This window comes from Accipiter gentilis, chromosome 2, assembly GCF_929443795.1.
Source record: "Accipiter gentilis chromosome 2, bAccGen1.1, whole genome shotgun sequence".
Taxonomy (NCBI): Eukaryota; Metazoa; Chordata; class Aves; order Accipitriformes; family Accipitridae; genus Astur; species Astur gentilis.
Genome location: NC_064881.1, coordinates 54,535,205 through 54,554,802, shown reverse-complemented (window position 1 = coordinate 54,554,802; position 19,598 = coordinate 54,535,205). Strand labels below are relative to the sequence as shown.

General features: G+C 59.7%; 1 protein-coding gene across 1 annotated transcript in view; it reads right to left on the bottom strand.

Annotated features, from left to right (window-relative positions):
* BOP1 (BOP1 ribosomal biogenesis factor) overlaps positions 1-19,598 on the bottom strand; it is a 67,927-nt gene that overhangs the window by 32,135 nt on the left and 16,194 nt on the right. The gene's annotated exons all lie outside the window — the stretch shown is intronic.

The following is a 19,598-nucleotide window of genomic DNA, read 5'->3' as shown; positions in this document are numbered from 1 at the left end:
CCACCCTCGTGCCCGATGGCAAAGGTCCGCAGCCCCTAACGAGCCCCCCCCGGGCTGACGTGTCTCTGTCATTCACTGCGTGGAGCGATGCAACTGTGCTGGAGTCCTCCAGCCGAACGAGCGGGGCCGTGCCTCCATAATCCCCCTCTTGCAAGGCTGCAGGTACCCCAAGGTTTTAGGATGCACATCAGGGCAGCCAGGGCTAGGGGAGGCAGGGAAGACGCTGCCGAGCCAGCTCAGCACCCGAAAGTAGTCGGTGTGACGGCACCTCGCTCTGGGACGTGTTGAATGCATCTGTCACATCAGCGCCCTGCAATTTGGGGACGGGAGACGGAGCCCTGGCTCTCGACCAGGACGCTGCCTTCCCCTGCCCGGTCTCGCCGCGGAGCTGCGTGCCAGGGAGCGGGACGGGCTGGGAATACGTGGGAACGGACGTGCTGTGCTTGCCCTCCTGACGCCACCGGTGGCTTCCAGCCTCCGTGGGCTGTCCCGCCGTGGGCACCTCGCCGCTCGTGCCGCCGGCCCTCGGAGGGGTCCCATGTCCGCAGCAGCAGCAGCAAACCTGGCCCAGGCGAGCCCCCCACTCACAACTACCTGTCCCCAGGCTTGGGGGAATGAGCTGCCGCACTCACCACATGATCCATCACAAGGTGCTCCCTGCCTGCATCCCTGCTTAGCACCTGCGAGGCTGCCAGGAAACACATGTGACCCCGCTGGTACGGCTCGGCAGGCCTTTCTTCCTCTGATTTAGTTGCTGTTAGCTTTTTTTTTTTTGGCCTTTTTTTTTTTTCTTTTTCTTTTCCACCCTCCCCCTTGCCTCGCTCCGCTGCCTGCCCTCCTGGCTGAATGCTTGCCAGCTGGGACTCACCAGCCCCGCTCCCCCGAGCAGGGGCAGGTGCCGCCCCGAGCCCCCCAGCTCCGAGCGGGGTGGGAGCCCCGGGGGGCTGCACGGGGGAGCTGGGACCCCCTCACCCCCCTGCACTATTTTATATTAATCCAATTTTTCGGCTCCCCGGCAGCCGCGACCGGTCCTGGTTCATGCTGCTCGGTCTCCCCGTCCCCGACAGTGGCCTGCATGCCCCCCTCCCCACCACCGCCGCTGCCCCCCCCCTCTCCTCGGCCCCCTCCCAAAGCAGCTCCAGCTGTCAATGGCTCAGATGGGAAGTGCAGGTACGCTGCTGGCTCCCTGCCCGTCTCCCCTGTGTCTGTCTGGTGAAAGAGGAAGCCAGTCCACCTCTGGAATCCTTCACTCTCTCCTCGTTCCTGCTCTCCCCGCGTCTCCCCCGGGGATTCGGGGTCAGCCTCTCTCTCTCGGTCTCTCTTTTTTCCCTTGCCCCTATCAGATTACAATGCATGCAGTGTTCACTCCAAATCCCCCACTGCACGTTAATTCTGTTCCTCTGTCTCTAACTACCAAACTGCTTTCCTGTGCCTCCTGTCTTTCCATTCCTCCTCCGCTATTTTTTATCTCTGACAAATAGAGCACGTCAGCTCCAATTGGAGCGAGCGGGATGGGGAAGGGGCTGCGGGAGCAGCCAGAAGCCACGGAGGAGGGCGAGCGAGCGGGGAGACGAGCCAGGCCGGGGCAAGGGACGGGGAACCGGCACGAGGGGTCCCAGCAGGCAGGGACACGCGGGTCCCCGGTTCCGTTGGCCGAATCCCCGCCACTTCCAGTGCCCGGATGGGACATCCCACAACAAAGAGCTTAGAGCAGGGCCCCGGGGCTCGGAGGCCACCCGAAGCGGCCGAGACCTCCCACACGATCCGTCGTCCCCGTCTGCCTCAGTTTCCCTCTATTGCACGAGGCCGGCTCTCCTCCAGGGGCTGGGGTGGGAACGCGTGCCCGGGAGCGTGAGCTCATGCCACAGCTCGGCTCGGAGATCTTTGCTCCTGCCCAGAAACTGAGCCGGACTGCATGGCAGGGCACAGGGCAGCACGATTCAGAATAAATTCGTGATTCCCTTAGCCTGCGAAAGGCACGCTGGGCCAGCGACAGCGGGTCAGCCTGCGGCTACGATGGGAATTGGGGGATATGAGGGGGGGTGTCTCCTACCCAGGCAGGAAGCCCAGAGCGGAGCACAGGGCTAGAAGCAGGACTCAGAGACTTCCAGCCCTTCTTGATGGGACAGACGGACGGACCTCTGGGTCTTTTGGTCCTCCTAGCACAGGTCACCTCCTCCCAAAAGGCAGGGCAGCAGTGGCATTGCCGCGGCCCCAGCCCTGGAGCTGGGCAGCAGCAGGCAGCTCTGCCAGGGAACCTCCTTCCCCGCAGGGCAGGGGCTCTGCTCCCAGCAAGGAGCAGAGAGACGTGGACCACCACCCCGTGTCCTCTCCCCGGCCCTCCTGCGGTGCAGGGGACGAGCAGCAGCTTGGCTGGGCAGCGGGCAGGGGCGCAGGCTGAGGGTGGTCTTGGCGGGGGGCAGCAGCTTCTGCAGCCCCCCTCCCCACCTCAGATTCGTGCCCGTGCCAAAGGGTGCTGCTGGCACTCGTGCTGCCGAGGAGCACGGGAGCACCCTGGCCCTCATCTTCCTCACCAGGGGCCAAGGGTGAAGCCGAAGGGGCAAGGGGGTGCAGACCGGTGGGGAAGGCAACGGGACGTCAGCCCTGGGCTCCCGCTGCCTCTTGCTCCGACGCAGCCCTGCGGCAGCATCTGTCTGCTGCCCCTGTCAGGGATGGGGCGCAGAGGGAGCCGGAGCGCAGAGGGTGACGGAGGGAGGTGGGCTGGGATTCCCTGCACCAAACGCGGGAACCGCGGAGCGGTTAATGAGGGGGAAAGCGCTCGCTGGCTTCCCCTGCTCGTGGGCTGGAAGGGGGAAGGCAGAGGCTGCACGGTGCCCTCCCCCAGCCGCGGCTCTCCCTGATTTATGGAGGGGTGTTTTCTTTAGCAAACCCAGCTGCCGGTGGCCTTCCTGCCGATGCCTTTTACCCTGCTCTGCACCTGGAGAGGCAGGACTGACCCGTCCTCCCCCTGCACAGAGCTGGGAAGGGGCAGGGGGGGATCACGCCTATGCGTGGGGAGGAAAGGCGAGGGAGCCGGGATCTTCTCAGTGGTACCCGCTGACAAGGCAGGAGGCCGTGGGCACGAAGGAACACAGGTGAAATTCAACCTGGACACGAGAAGACACTTTTTTTACCGTGAGGGTGGTCAAGCTCTGGCCTGGGGTGGAGTCTCCATCCTCGGAGATATTCGGAACCTGCCTGGACACAGTCCTGGGCAGCCTGCTCCAGCTGACCCTGCCCGAGCAGAGGGTCAGACCAGACATGCTCCAGCAGCCCCTGCCAGCCCCAGCCATTCTGGGGTTCAGTGATGGGGGACGACACCCCAGAGAGACCCTTCCCCTCCCACAAGGATGGAAAGCTCGTGTCCCAAGCAATTTAGATGGTAACCACTAGGTTTCAGAGTAAACGTAGGCTCACATGACAATAGATGGCAGCCTGCAAGTTGCTGCACCCACAGGGGCCCAGCAGCACAGCTGAAATTTGCCACACATCCGACAGAAGGAAGGACTATAAACCTCCCTAAGATAGCTGAAATATTGCCCCAGTCAGTGCAGATCCGGGTCCAGGCTCCTGCCACCCCTCCAGGAAGCTCTCCTTGGCCAGCAGGTTGGAAGCGTTTTGGGATGTGCCAGAGGCAAAAATCCTGGGACTTCCCAACTCGACCTTTCTCACCAACAGCACGTGCCAGAAGATAAGCTCTGTTGGAGGCGGCAGAAAAGAGCCTGCTCGTGGCAAACGGCATTTTATCAGCCCGCCTCGTCCCCAAACACACCACCTACCTCACTGCTGCTCCTCCACGGCCATCCCGGGAGGCCACGCAAAGAACAGCAGCAAAACCCACCATGGTGGCTGCAGCCAAGCCACCGACTCGGGCAGCTCCCCACGGGGAGCAGAACCGTCCTGGGACCGGCCACGGCCACGGCCCACGCTCGCACCTCTGCCCGCTGCCAGCGGCTGCAGCGTGCAGGGCCGGTCTCCCCCTCCCTCCCCACCTCCAATCTTTCCGTGCTGATTTACTGCCCACAGAAAAAGTTTCCCTCTTCGAATCCAAGATTCCTTGCGTTTTGGCTCCTGCTCCCGCAAACCCGAATCAACTGTTAATTTTGGCAGGTCCCTTTCTTTGCTCTGACCGTGGTCAGACTTTTCCATTCTCGACACCTTGGGAGCTGTTCCTGGGGTTGGGGGGGGGGGGGGGGGCACAGGCATCCCCTTCTCTTCCTGGGCACTCTGCCCTCCCCGTTACGAACCGAGGACTGGGAGGACCTGCTGCTGCCACGAGGGCTGACGCTGCGCAGCCAAATACAGTCCAGAGCCCCCCACTCCCCACCCTGCCCTGGGCTGGTGTTTACTGGCACGTTACTGGCAGAGCTCAGGAACAAGCCAGGTAGGTCTGGAAAGGTCCTGCTTCAGCGGCCAGCCTGGAGCCATGGTCTTCTCTGGCCCAGTGGGCGACCGGCCAGCGCGGCAAAGAGGAGCTCAGCTCGGCTCAGCTCAGCTCCAAGCGGGGAGCAGCTGTCTGGCAGGGGAGGCCACGGAGATCCACCAGCAGAGCCGGGGGAAGAGAAACCACAGCAAGTAGTTGCTTTGCGGGGGAACCTGTGGTTAAGCAGATTTACAAGCCGCCCCACAAACAAGCCCGGCACCAAGGGAGGGCGAGAGGCACCCGCTGCACCCTCTGCCGCTTCCAGGTGCCGAGGGCTGCGGACCCGAAGAAGCGCTGGAGCCCTGGAGGTGCTGCCTCGTCCTTCGCTGGGATGCCAAAACCTCGCGCTGGCCTGCGAACAGATTCCCCCTCCCCGCGGCTAAGTGCTGCCTTATAAAGGAGCCGCCCACATCTCGCTTCTGTGCAGAGCAGGCCCAGCTCGTTAAAAGATTATGAGATGTAAAGGCAGAGCGCAGGCCCCCCTGCCTCGGCGCCTTCCCAAGCAGGGCAAGGGGGATGGGATGGAAGAGGGATGGGGCGACGGGGCCGTGAGCCCGGGACGGCCGGAGAGCGGCATCCTGGGGATGCGCGGCCCCCGCTTCCAAAGCGCATGTGTTGCACCGCGGAGCGATGGTTTTCTCCACTCTCGGTGAGCTCAGAGATGCCCCTGCTGTCCCTTACGCCAAGTTTCCCCTGGAGAAGGGAGTACGCCAGACACAGGCGGGCTCTGTCCTCCAGCTGGTTTTAATCATGCCCAGCAAGCCCCTCCCGGGACCCTCTCTCCCAGGCATCTGGGAGCAGAGCTAAACCCGGATGAAAGGAAACCCTGCGCAAGCCCTCCCTGCAGAACGACGGGCAGTGGGTCTGGCAGAGGTGGCAGAGAGCCCCTCTCGCCTGGCCACCCCCTCCGACGCGTTAGATACGCACCTGCGTCCCCCCCCCCCAACTCCCCCTCCTCGCCCAAGCCCCGTTCCGCAGCCCAAGGAAGGATTAGCCAGCGCAGCAGGAGCAGCACGCAATCCAGCACCGCTGCTCCCAGGGACCTGCCAGAAAGAAAGAGCAGAGTCTTCCATGTCAACATTCCTCCTGCTTAGGAAAACACGGCCCCGTTCCCCTGAATAGCCTATTAAAGAGAGATTTCCTGCCGGGTGGCGGAGAGAAAGCAGAGGGAGGTACCGCAGCCCGGCCAAAATCAGGGACGCGTGATACAACTGACCGATCGCCGCCGGCCCCGGGCAAGGCCTGGGCAGCTCCTCAGCATCTCTAGAGGTGATGCTCTGTAAGTGGGGAGATGCAGTCGGGAGTGAGCAGAGAGGGCTCCACGTCCCGTGCCGTGCCAGCTTCCCTCTCCGCATCGCACAGCAGGAGAAGCAGCTCTGACAAGTGCAGGGCTGTCCTATTCAGAAGCCTCCCCAGCTCTATTTTCCTCCTGCCCCACGGGATGGTTTTCTCCACACTGTCCTGGCCGTATCACAGGTTTAGTCACACACCAGAGAGCATCGAGGAGGGATGGGGCCAACACCAGGCACGTTTGATCCGAGCCCCCTTCGGAGGCTGGTCACGGTCCCCATAAGCCAGACTGCTGCCCTGGTCCTTGCCTGCAGCCACGCCGTCCTGCAGCTCCCACCAGCCTGCAGGCACACAGGGGGCTCTGCCCTCACTCCCAAACCGGATCGCGTTGTTGCGGACGGCCGGGGTTTGTCTCGGTTGTGCCCAGCGCGAGCAGCAGCTCCCAGCAGGACAGCACCAGGGTCGTGGGCTCAGCAGCTCTGCACGTCGCTGCGCTGCGATTCCCGAGGGCACGGCGTGGAGCCGAGTGAACCGAGAGCAGTAAAACGACAAAGATCCCTGGAGTGACCTGTGGGAATGGGAACAGCAAGAGAAAAGAAGCTCCTCTGGAAAAAAAAGGACACACAGAAAGCATCACAGCTCTACAGCGCAGCTTCTCCTGGAATCTCTGGCCACCTAACTCTTAGCAAAGGCAAGATGAGGTGCAGCCTCCATTACCGTAGCCCAGAACCCTTCTTCCAGCGCTTACAGATAAAATATTTGCCCTTCAGAGAGTGCAAGCGACGTGCAATGCTGCTGCTCTCCCCACCTTCAGAAGGCAACCGCCCTGCCCAGGGAAACACGGGGTCTGCGCTGACGGCCCTGCTCGGCTCTCTAAGCTCCCACCACGGAAGGGGAGGCTTTCATTTTGCAATTTCCCTTAAATGAAGAAGTAAATAGTGTGTGTCCCGAGCACAGCAGCCGGGATCTCGTGGTGTTCCTGGCTGGCTCTTGGCACAAGCCCCGCCAGCCTCCTGAGCCGCAGCAGAGGCACCGGAGCCTCCTCGCACCACACCAGCCTCCTGGAAGGGGCCAGGACTTCTCCTCCATCCTCACGGCAACGGCCCAGCCTTCCCCACCGCAGCGCACAGACCCAGGTCACGTCATTCGCACCCGCTTCACTACAGCCCAGAGAGTCGTTTCCAGCTGATGGGACTTGTGTGGTTTGAACTGCACAGGACCTCTCTTTCTCTGAGGGCAAAGCCCAAGCCCAGGAGAACCTTGGGGAAACAGAAAGCTCCAGGAAGGGGCTGCGATGCCACAGCTCCTGCATCGCGGAGTGGTGCGGGTCGCTGCTCCCCAAAGCGCGCTGGAAGCCCACCACCCACCCCTGCCTCCCTCCGCCGCACCGGGGCTGCCGTCCGCAAGCCTCAGCCATGAAGCAACAAGCAAGACAGGTTTTAATGACTCCCAAGTCCCATAAAGAGACATTCCTCCAAAGCCAGGTCTCGGCACATCTCCTCCCCCTCCTGCCATCCGAGCCCGGCTCCGGAAAGGGGTCAGACCCCGGGGCAGCCCCTCGGAGGGGCAGGACGCTCTCCTCCTGGAGGCAGATGGGCTCGCGCCCCTTTGAAATAAAGTGTCGGATTGTCACCCACATCCACCACGCCTCAGTAACGCGTAATGGGAAAACCCGATGTGGTAGGAAAACCTGACGCTGGGAGAGGAAAGAGATGGGACGAACTCGTGCGGGGGCAGGTGAAGGAAAAGGGGGTTCGGGATCAGTTTGCTCCCCAAGAGCCGGCAGGCAGGATGGAGAGAGCCAGGACCCCCAGCCTGGGTGAAGGGCAGCGGCCGGCTCGCCGGCTCGCCTCGGCCGTGAGGGATTTTCAAGACACGGTGGCCATCGGGAGAGGCTCTTTCCTAAACAAAGAGGGATCGCTCCGGAGCTTAGGAAACATGAGAAAGAGCCCCGCTGCCAGAGCACAGGCTGCGAGCGAGCCTTGCAGCTGGGGTGGGATGCAGAGGGAAGCGGGGACACGCTCTGGGAGCGGGGGGCCGAGGCCAAGTCCTCTGGCAGCTGTCGGTTCGGTAGCCGGCAGAAGCCATTAACGGCGTTTGGCTGCAGAGCAAAGCGACGCGTGGTTCCCGGACACACAAACAGGCGCTCGGCAGCGGCTCCACACGCTCTAGAGTTACAGCCGAGACCCGGAGGCGAGCGCAGGCACAGGCCGACGCTTCCGACCGCGCCGGGGGCCCCGGCGGAGCGGCTACTGCAGGGGCCGGAGCGCAGCCGGCTCAGCTCGGGGACCGCTCGAGGGTCCAACCTTTTGCCCTGGCCCTGGACGGGCTCTGTGTTTCTAACTGGGGAAGAACCGTCCCCAAGGGATGCAGAGCCTTGGATTTTGCTCTCGGGACAGCTCCTGCCTCTGCAGAGCGGTGCTGACAGCCCACGCGCTCTCCCAAAAGCAGGCAGAGACCCTTCTCTAGGGAGGGGTCCACTCTCTCGTCCCCGGTGACTGTCCGGAGGGATGCTGGGCCCTGGGACGCTGTGCGTGATCCCCAGGCCTGGCTTACAGGAAGGGCCATGCTGGCGGACCCCCCACGTCCCCAACACCCAGCCCAACTGCAGGCCAAAAGGTCCTTCTAAAAATTCTTCTCACTAACCGCCTCTTATGGGGATGGAAGAGGGATGCCCGAGAGCCCCCATGGGCTGCCAAAACCCCAGGGCTTGCTCCAGGAAGCCCAACAGCACTTTTGCAGCAGAGCCAGCAACTGCTGACTTTGCCCCGTTAGATAGGCACGGCCAGAAAAGGCCCCTTTGGGGGAAGGCAGCCCCCCAAACCCACCTTCATTAATCACCCAGCAGAACAGCCAAGGTCCAGAACCTTATCCCCGCTTGAGAAAAAAAACCCAAATGCTGCACATTGGGATTAAAAGAAAGCCAACACAGCAGCAGCAGCAACAGCAGCAGAGAGGAAAGGCTAGAAGCAACATGGAGGTTTGTCCATGCAAAGTGCTACCAAGCACACCAGACCACACAAGTGCACACATGAAGACACACGTGTGCTTCAGCCGAGGTGATCGGTCTCCTACACCCTGTCCTGCACCCCCCTGAACCACCTTCAGCACACGGGAACGAGCCTGTTGACAGACTCACTGAACAGGGTTCGGTTTGTTTAGGGTGGAAGGGACCTCTGGAGATCATCCAACCCCCTGCTCAAGTAGGGTCACCAGGAGCTGGTTGCCCAGAACCGTGTCCAGATGACTTCTGAATACCCCCAGGGATGGAGACTCCACCACCTCGGTGGGCAACCTGTGCCAGTGCTCGCTCATCCTCACAGTCAACAAGTGTCTCCTGATGTTCTGATGGAATTCCACAGGTTTTAATTTATGCCCTTTGCCCCCTGCCCCGGCCATGGGGACTCCTGGAAGAGCTGGGCTCCCTCGACTTCACTCCCTCCCATCAGGGATTTACACACATGGAGGAGGACATCCTTATCTCCTGGCTAAGCAGTCCCAGCCCTCTCAGCCTCTCCTCGTATGGAAGATGCTCCAGTCCCTTCAGCATCTTGGTGGCCCTGTGCTGGACTCGCTCCAGTCAGTCCATGTCTCTCTTGTACTGGGGAGCAGAGTACTGGACATTGGCTCTCAGACATCTCTCCTTCAGGCTAAAAACCTCCGATCGCAACCCAAGGGAGAACTTCTCAGTGCTTGCTTTCGTGCTCTCCGATTAGGGCCCTGTTCTCCTGAGGAGCAGCATGGAAGCAGGACTCCCTTTCCAGCCAAGACCACATCCACGCTGAGCAGAGCAGATGCTGCGCGGGTGCTGCAGCAGAAGTCTGCTCGGGTGGCTTTGCTCAGCATTCACTTTTTTCACAACAGCGCGATGCTGTCGCTCGTAATCAGCCTGCGTTCTCCTTCGCAGGACACCATCTCCCCGGCGGTACAGCTGGGTAGCTGCTGTCCTCCACCATACTCCCTACCCATTTACCACTGTGTCTTTTAATAAGCACGCCCGCCGCTCCACCATGCAGGTCATTCATAAAAGTCATGATGCAGGTGACAGACAAGCGCAGACCCTGGCAGGACCTGCGAATGCACCCCGCCGGCCTCCCCACGAATCCTGGATGCTGATGCCCCACGAACAGTCACTGCCAGCTGGGCACCCACGTGCCAAAGTGTCACCCGGACTCTCCCACGAAGCCACAGAAAGAGACAGGAGGCAATGCCAGCAGGCTCCCGAGGCTCCTGCCACCGACACCTACCGCCCTGCCCCGCTCAGACGTCGCTCCCCTGTTGCAGAAGGAAGTGAGATTGTTTTGACAGACTTGTCTATGTTGGCAGTTACAAGTCCGGTCGCTATCTTCCAGAGGTTTGCAAAGGGGTTGATTATTTTGTTCCAGAGTTTTTCCAGGAATTGAAGTTAAGTTGAGCGGTGTTTTTTTGGACAAGTTGTGCTACTGGATAGGGAGAGATGAAAAAAAAAATTAAAAAACCAGCGAGGCCAGCCTGTGAGAGCACCGTGAGCGAGAGGAAGGAAGGACCGGACTCAGGTCTGCAAGCCCAGGACTTAAGAGCAGCCACGTTGCCCCCAGCCCGGAGGTGACAGAGCAGCGACGGAGCATCCCTGCCCAGCGTCGGGCGCGCAGCAGCCCGTGCCGGGCAGAGCTGGCACTCTTTGCCCCAAGGACACGGCGAAGCGGCCGAGCTAAAGCTTCCCTGATCCTGGATCACCCATTACTGGGATTAAGACAGCACCCAGAGACCACAGGTGAGAAACATCTGGCCCCAAAGACAGCCTGAGAAGGGGCAAGAGGCCAGGGAAGCGTTAGCACCCTTTCCGTGACGGGGAAAGGAGGTGCAGGCTTTGCACGGGAAAGCCCTTTCCCCACCTTGCCCTTTCCCCAGGAAGCCCAGGGCAGACCAACAGCATCGGCCGAATTCACCGCTCCAGCTCCCAGGGCAGCGTCTCAACCCCGAGGTGACCCGTCCTCCTCACCTGCGAGCTCTGCTCTAAATGCTCTGCCTGCTGAGCGCAGGTCTCCTGCCTTTCCCCCAGGAGACGGTTAGGAATTTATAAGCTGACCTGGCTGGCTTTGAATGAGGATTTTAATTCACCAGGCATCCACAGAGTTCCCTTTGCCACGACTTAAAAGCAACGCTGTGTGCTTGCTGCACGCAGGTCTGCTGTAGCTGCAAATCCCAAGGATTGTCCCACAGCGGGCTGGATGACTTCCACATCCCTTCCCCTCCTCCGGTGTCACTGTTGTGTGCTTCACGGCTGAAGCCCGAACCCCACCAAAACCAACCAGGCCAAATTTTCAACTTGGCTGTTGCTACCAGTGCCCCTGTATCGCCTTTAGGCAGCATCGAGGAAGAAATCATCACCAGGGTAGCGAGGTCGATCAGCACTTGTTTTTTGGTTCGTTTTGGTGGGTTTTGGCTGGCACTGAATTATTAGCTATTTTGTCAAGCTTGTTTATGGCTTGGGAGTTCAACAGGCTTTTTTTTCCTTTTTAATACGTTAAAAGCCTTCTGAGAGCACAGCTCTCTGAAGGCAAAGTCCAAAGTCCAAATAATTGTTCCCATGCCGTGCTTGCCCCCAGGTTGCCCGTCCACGCTCGACAGTACACATCTGAGGAAAATAAGGGTGCTCGGGCTGTTTTTCACTTGAGTCATGCACCTCTTCCCAACAGCCCTGACTGTCTGGACACTTCTCCTTTCTTGCCAACTCCAAAGTATCTCCTTTCTGGCCTCAGATCTAAGTTTTCAGATACACCCAGCTGACGTGTGCTCAGAGGAATCCTCGCGGGCACAGGCCACTCTGAAGCTCCCTCGGGAGCCAGCCGTCAGCCCCAAGTCTGGCAGTGAAATATCGGTTTGCAAAGAGCCTTCCATATATATATATGTATACGCACTTAAACCCACATTTCTGAGCGCTACCTTAGGAATCAACAGTCACCACAGCAAACCCAGGAATCTTCCCAAATAGCTCCCTGACACCACCGACACAGTTAGGGCTGTAAAAGCCAAACAAAAATCCGGGTGAGATCAATGCACAAGCCCTATCCCCGCAGGAGCTGCACGGAGGGGTGCCAGTTTACACCGCAAGCTCTCCGGTTCACACCACAAGCTCTCCGACAAAGGGCAGCCTGCCTCCGCACCAGGCACCAGACAGCGCAGGCAAAACCACGCTCAGCCAACAGACACCAGGGTAGCGAGGACCAGAGGAGCAGGAGATGCGGGGTCAAATGCGGGCACTGGGGCAAGAAGCACTGGACACCGTCGCCAGGAGCGGAAAACAGATTTGCAAAGCCTTCCCTGCTGGAGATGCGTGCGTCTCTGTTAGCAAATATCAGCACCTCCCATATAAACGGGCAGCAAGTATCTGCTCGGCGCGTTACGGCTTGAGGAAAATAATCTTTGGGCTGGAGCGTTAGCCCTGGACTAACAAACCAACCCACCCCGGTCCCCTGAACTGGCCAAGCAGCCTCCTGCTTCCTCTGCACGTTCTCTAGTACCCGGAGCGGAGCCGAGCCTAATGAAGTGGGACATTGGAACAGCGGCCAGCGATTCAGGTCTGGAGATGCACATGTCCCCGGACCCCTCCGCCTGAAGAGGAGGGAGGCCGAGGCCAGCTCCCGAGCTCGGGGCAGCGGAGCAGTGACCCCCGCGCCGGCGCTGCCGCGCAGGTCCCTGCCCGGAGGCAAATGCCCACGCTTCTGGCCGAGGGCCACGCTTCCGAGGCACGCAGACGGGCCGCTCCTCCAGAAGGAGACAAGTTGTTGGTTGAACTATAACCAGGATCCCTGGCTTCCCGGAGGGAAGGCTCTGCCAGCCGAGTCAGCGGAGGGATCAGAGTCACTCAGAAAGGCAGGGAGGGGAGAGCAGGCTGCACTTGCCATCCTTGCGGGAACAGAGAGCCAGGAGGCTGGCGCGCCTTTCGCTGCCTCTCTGGATGCCAAGGCTGGTGGAAGGCGCTGCGGGCAGCCAGAGCACAGCACGAACGGTCCGGGTCATGCTGAGTTTGGGGGGTCTGTGGTGCAAGTCCCCCCGGGACAATGCTGTCCAGAGCGGGAGAGGTGGTGCAAGGCTCCCCTACCTAATCTGGGGCCAGGGAAATACTCAGCTTTATCCGTCCTGGATTTGCAGGCAGGCCGATTCCTGCCTCTGCTGCCTGCTCGAGGAAGCTGTGGGTACCTGGCAGGGAGCCTGCACTGCCAACGGAGCAGTTGGCAGCCCCATGCAAAGGGAACGTGATGCTGCGGCCAGGCCTCAGGAGGGAAAACGGGATGCAGACAGCACCGCCAAAAGGCAACTTCAACCCCACTGAGCAGACGCTGTCGGCAGCGGTGAGCTCACGCCGCGGCGGCAGCCTCGGCGCGACGCTCTGCCGCGCTGTGCCACGAGCACGAGCGTGAGCGCAACCTTTCAGTTCCCAGCAGGATCCTGGACCAGGGCGAAGCGTGGGGTAGAGGCAGACGAGCCCCCCCTCAGCTCCCAGGTTGCCCCGATCGCAGGAGCCTGCTCGGAGAGACGTCAGCTCGCTTTGGAAAGGACGGGCCGTAAGCTGAGCCGCAGCAGAGTGGGCAGACCCAGCACGCAGAGGGGGAAAGCAAATGGAAAAAAAAAAAAAAAAAAAAAAGAAAGAAAGAAAGAAAGAAAGAAAAGTTTCCACTCATCAGCCGAAAGTTGTTGTGGGTTTCTCGCTCTCTTTGGGTCAGGGACCTGATCGTTTAACTATATTCGGTGATGTCATTCCTTCCAGAAGGAAAAAGCCTTTCCTGCCCCAACTGAGCTGCTTTACAAACGCTTTAAATATCAAGTTTGGGGCAGCCAAAAGACAGAGTAATTTAGCTCTTTTTTTTAACGGTTGTATCAGCACCCGTTAATTGGTGGCTTTCCCCTCTGCTCTCCACCAGCCTCTCCTGGACCTCGAGGTCTTCCTAATCCTGACCTGGAGAGAAACCCTTGCCAGGCCAGCCTGCCGGGGACGGTCCCATGCCAAGGGGCTGCGTGGAGCCAGCCCACTTTCCATCCACACGCGCCAGCCCAGCGAGGCCAGGATGAAGCCGGGAGATGGACGGTGAGGGCCGACCCATCGCCGGCAGCAGCATGGGGAATGGGCTTGCCTCTGCCCCGGCAGTCCAGCAGCTCCAGCCTTGGTTCCCCCACCCTCCACCACACGCAGCGCACGGAAACTTTCTATTTTGGCTGCAAACGCTAGAAACCCAAGCGAGTGCCCGAGCTGCTCACTGCTGCGGACGTTTCCCCTCCCAGGTGAGCCCTGCCATCCCGCACAGGCCCCGAGGATGGCCACCGAGCACCAAAACGCAGGCACAGGGTTGGTCCCAAAACCTCCCACCTCTTTAGTGGGGAGCAGGGAAAGATGGCAGGCAGGGGCATGAAGCAAGGCTGGGGCCTCTCCGTCTCCATCCAGCTGGCACTTAAAGCAGAAAGTGCAGCATCTGAGGTTTCTACACCAGCCTGTACGATGCCTTTTATTGGGAAATCCACAGGAACTCCAAACGCCCCGGTCAGCGGGGAAGACCACCTTCGGTGGTGGCACTTGACCAAACACTGGTCAGGTCTGGCTGGAGAGAAGACCGCTGCCAACAGCACTGCAGAGACCTCCCTCCTCTCCTCTGAGCAGAAAGGTGATAGGGCTCCCGGACACCCCCATCTTTTGCCTTTTGCTGTTTTCATCCCATCACCTAAGCCTGCTCCAGAGGCTCCCACCGCCCAGCAGCACCAGCTGCCCCCGGGCAGCAGGCAGGGAGCCTCGCCAGGGGGCATGGCTTAGGGACCAGGCTTTGATCCACAAGGTCCCGAGAGTGTCGATTTTATTTTAAAACGCTGTAGCTCCAGATGTTCTTGTTATTCACATTAGTATCTGCAAACCTTAATGTTTGCGAAGCCTTTGGCACCACCGGCACCTCATGGCCATGAAATCTGCAGGCCAGCAGTGTGTAAGATAATCTGTCCGCATGGTGTGCGTGTCCCTCTCCTGCCATTTCAGTTTTAAATCCGATGCCTTTTCATCTTGTCAAATATCCCCCCGTGCTACCTTCTACATCCTGTTATTGTGTCCTCTCAGACTCCGCTTCGCCTCCAAACTACACAAATCTTGTCTTTTCACATCTCTTCATCTGTAGATTCCCCCCAGGCCACCAATTATCCCCACTATCCATCTCTGGAGCTCCTTTTTCTCTCCCTACCTCTTTTCAAAACGGAATAATGGAAATGGGGCATGGCACTGCAGCTGGAGGACCTCACTGATGGGCTGTAACGAAGCTTTCAGTGCTTTCCTTCTTGCATCCCATTTCCAACCTTTTCCCGATGCCGAGCACAGCAGCAGACACTTCCACTGCGTACTTTCCAAGAACTTTGTTTCTGTCAGCGACTGGTTCCTTGGGAGCCCAGGAAGGCATGAAGGAGCCCGTGCTACCCCTACAGCCAGATCCTTTAGCACAGGTAAATGCGGGTTAGGGCAATCTCTTCACTGGATTTGAAGCTCTCTCTAAATCTTCCTGCCCTACTCCCTTATCAGCGTATAAAACAACCGCAGCGCATCAGTGTTCCCCGAGATGGAACGGGCACATTTTGGAAAGGACACAGCAACACTAGGATGTGCCTCCCCCTCAACAGAAAAGGGCAGGAAAAGAAAAAGTATTGAATTCAGCAGCAGAAACACTTGCCTGCTGAGCAGCCAGCATGATTCGCGAACCTGCTCTCACATGCTTCCCCTGGGCAAGCTGGAGCGGGCGGCGCCCCGGCTCGGGGTGCAGTGGTGGTTACGGTGGTGGGCACAGTCCGGGAGCACCAGGCTGGGGCCAGAGCCCCTCCGGGCTGTGCCCCGGGGCACCCGTGAGCTTTTGCAGAGCTGTGAGGGCAAAAAGTGGAGCGAAGGAGCCCCAACCTTCCTCCTGCATCACTGGAGAGAGGCCAAGCGCACCGGGCTGGTGGCACAGCACCCCTGGGGTCCCTCCTCTCCCAGCTCTGACGTGCTCAGCTCCATCCTGGTGGCGCTGCCGCCCTTCCCGCTCCGAGCCCGAATCCCAGTCTCCTCGTGGCCCTTCCTTTCGCACCTTCGCGGCCGTCAGATGGGGCCGAGCACGCGCGGCTGCCCGGCCAGACACGCTCGCGGGGGAGATTTGCTGAGCGGTTAATGCAGCTGGCGAGTGGGAAGCCTGGAGCATCTGCTGGAGCCAGGCAGGTCGGGAAGCGCACGCACACACACACACAAACACACACACACGGAGCGATGAGTTGAAGGAGCTGTCTGCCAGCAGCACATTCTGCAGGATTTTTATTTTTTTTTAATTTTTTTTTTTTTTTTCTCTCTTGGCTAATCAGCTACTGAAAGAAGAGCTCCCTCAGCCCGGCCAGCCGCTGCACCCCCCCGCCCGGGTCAGCTGCGCTGCGGAGGAGGGAAGTGGGCTTGGAACAGCCGCCGGCTCACCGAGGAGCACTCAACGCGCCTTCATTCATTATCCACTGACATATGGAATAGTCATTGCGGGAGGAAACAGAACCAAACAAAAGCCCCAAACTGCTTCCTCCCAGCGAGGCCCTGACAGCCTCTGCAGCTCACGGCCATTCATCTCCGAGCGGCCGAGAGGAAGGGACGCTCGGCGGTGAGCTCCGAAGGGATCGCCGCGGGGGCCTGGCGTGGGGGGGACCTGCTCCCCGGCGGCACCGGGACGGCGGCCAGCCCGCCCGCACCGCGGCTCTCCTGCCACCCGGTGCGGGGACCCTGCCCGCCGGGCACCGGGAAAGGGTCCTGCGTGTGACACGGGCTGTCCTACCCGCCCCGGCCAGGAAACCGATTTATTTTGTTGTGTCTCTGCTCAGAGCACACGGCAGAGACCGGCCTGGGCGCCCGGCCAGGCTGAGCACCGGCAGCTGCCAAGTGAGCAGGAGCACAGCTAGAAGAAATTTAGTCTGTGCTAAACACAGGGGCATAGCAGGTCTGAGCTATTATTCTTTATTAAAGAGCTCCGAAGCCCACGCACAGGCGGAGGGGAGAACGCGCAAGCTCAGAGCCAGCCGCCGGCGGGTGAGTGACAGCCGGCACAGCGGCGGCGTGCTCCGGGGCATCGGCCGTGCTAGCGGTGGCACCGGATATTTTCCCAAACTGCCGCTGGTTTAGGGAGCAATCCTGCGGGCGCCACTGGGAACGGAGCCATAGGGCAGGCTGTAGGGTCGCAGGCGCCCTGTTAGAGGTTTGTAGATGAAGCCAGGCAAAGGGGAATTGGGAGAGCACCCCAAGCGCTGCACCCAGGGTGCTCCCGGCTGGGGTCTGCGCTGAGCAGCACCCACCAGCGTGACCGGTGGGGAGAACGGCAGGGGAAGGGGCCAAAGGGGACTGGGACATCTTCCCACAGCAGCGCCCGGCTGCTGGAGCTCAATGCTGCTGCTGAACGCCACGGCATGAACAAGCACAAGGGGGTTATCACCTATCAATAACATGTAGAGCTGCTACCATTAAAGATAACAATCAGGTCAGAGATAATTATCACGGAGATAGGTATAGTCTGAGAGCACAAGGCTTAACCTCTACCCAGAGGCTGCCAAATTTCTTGCCCGTTCCCGCAGAGCTCCCAGCAGTGACCAGAGCCTAGGGACAATCTGGTCCTGCAGCTCTGCACCATGCTCCAGCAGAGCCCCACCACCCCGGCTGCCTGCCCTGACTCACGGACAAAGGCTGGGACCCCCAAATCCGGCAGGAAAGGGGAGTACTCCGGCCATGCCAGCTCCAGCTTTCACGGCTCTCCCCGCTCTGCTCTCAAGATGCCGGTTCGGGCCATGCCACGCAGCTAACCCCTGGGCTGGGACATCCAGAGGAATCCCATTGCCTCTGGTGGAAGGGTGGATCTGGACCCTCCACTATCAGGGATCGCAAACCCCGGAGGTGTTCCACCCCAAGCTCACGGTCCCGCTGCAAAACAGTGCCATTTGCCGGCTGACTTAGAGGCGGTGAAGCAACATGGCCATGTGAGGCTGGTGGCACGGTCAGCAGGGGTGGGAGGACGCAGGCGGCACGCTGTGCACCCTCCGAAGCCCAATTCTGCACCCAGCCACCCCCCAACACACAGCTGGCCTGCGGACCAGCTGCCTCTGGACAAGGGACGAGTGATGGGGGTAACTGAAGCAACACCCAGCACCGAAACTGGCTGCTGCGGTTCCCAGCCCGGCCAGGCTGACCAAAACCTCAGGCTGCGGGAGAAGGCCTTGACTCTGTGTGAGCGCTGCTCAGCAATAACTAAAACGTCACTGCGTTATCAACATCGTTTTCAGCACGAATCCAAACCATAGCACCGTACTAGCTACTATGAAGAAAATCAGCTCTATCCCAGCCAAAACCAGCACAGCATCGCATTTCATGAAGACTTTAATTAGGACGAGGCTACACATTAACTGGGACGAGGCTGCGATGCAGGCTAGGTCTCAACAGACAATAAAAATTAAAAAAATACAGATCCTATCTGCAGCAAGAAAGGGTTTTCCTGGCCCTGTTCTCGTCTGAGCTGCCCCTGCCTGAACGGGGGGGATGCTGCCCTCCCCTCCCGGCCACAAAGCAACAGACAAGCGCTGGGCGATGCTCCTCGTGGAAGCGAGCACAAAGCACCCAGTGTGCGCATCCCAGCCGCAGGAAGCAGAAGCATCAGGGTTCTTATGGAAGAGAGATAAATGCAATTACAGAGGGAGGGCAGGGGGCTGGGAACGGGGAACAAGGAACAAAGCCACTGGAAGCTGCTCTGATGTCAACAGGTTCTGAATCAGCGCTCCCCCCACCGGGGCCCTGAAGCAGGACCAGCTGGGGAGAGAGCGACCTTGAATTCCTGCATGAAAGGGTTTTTTTCCTGGGTTATGCTGGAGACATTACACAAGTGTATGTTTTCTATAGTCATATATTTCCCCTCTCTCTAAATCTCTATTCCAGACCCGGGGGCAGGGACTGCCGGCAGCTCCAGCGCTAGCCCAGGTGGGCCTCTAACATCTAACCTTTCGGGCCCTCGCTCGACCAGAAAGGCCAGCAGGCACCCAATCCTCCCCCTTCTCCTCCGCTGGGACTGAAACGGGAACAGACGCATCCCTCAAAGCACCAGGAAACGCAAGCCTAGACCCTCTGAACTGTCAGTGATGCCAAAGAGCTCTCCTGAAGCTGGGTGCGCAGCCCGGAGTCCCGCTCATGACGTCCCTGCTCAGAAAACTCCCGTAGCAAGCCCCAGGTGCCACGCTGTCGTTACTCCCGACACTCCCCCCAAGTACCCACGGCCGTTCCACAGCGGCCAGGCACCCCACACGAGCGAGCTGTCGGAGCTCCTCGTTCAGTGCACTTGCGGTGTGTGGCAGGCACCAGCTGGCTCTCCACCTGCCTGGTCATGCAAGATTTTCTGTGCTCTGTTATTTCTCAGCGGTTAAGGAGGAGACAGCCTGAAACATTCCACCTAACCAGCGCCCAGGAGGCTTCTCCAAGCATTTGTCCAAGTCATGTATGAGGCTACCCAGTACCCTTTCAGGTGAACCTAAACCCCAGCAATAAGGGCCAGATCCAAACGCCCCCACAGCCCTTGGCAATCCCTCCATCCCAACCCCAGTGCTCTACTGAAACAGCTGATTGACGCCAATCGCATTAATTGATTTAGCAGACGATTAAGAAAGGCAACAAAGTTTGTCTGGAACAACCAAACCCTAGGGGCATTTTACTGCTGAGATCCTGCTATCTTCCACGCAAACGGTTTCCAAACTTTTCCAATGCGCGAAACTCGGAGAGGTCCCCTCTGAGAGCAGGGCAGATCCCTGAACAGTGAACGCAACCCCACGAGCCGAAGGTGAGGCTCAGTCACCTTTTAAAGAGCTGAAGAAACCCTCTCTTGACCCTGGGCTGAAAGCTCCA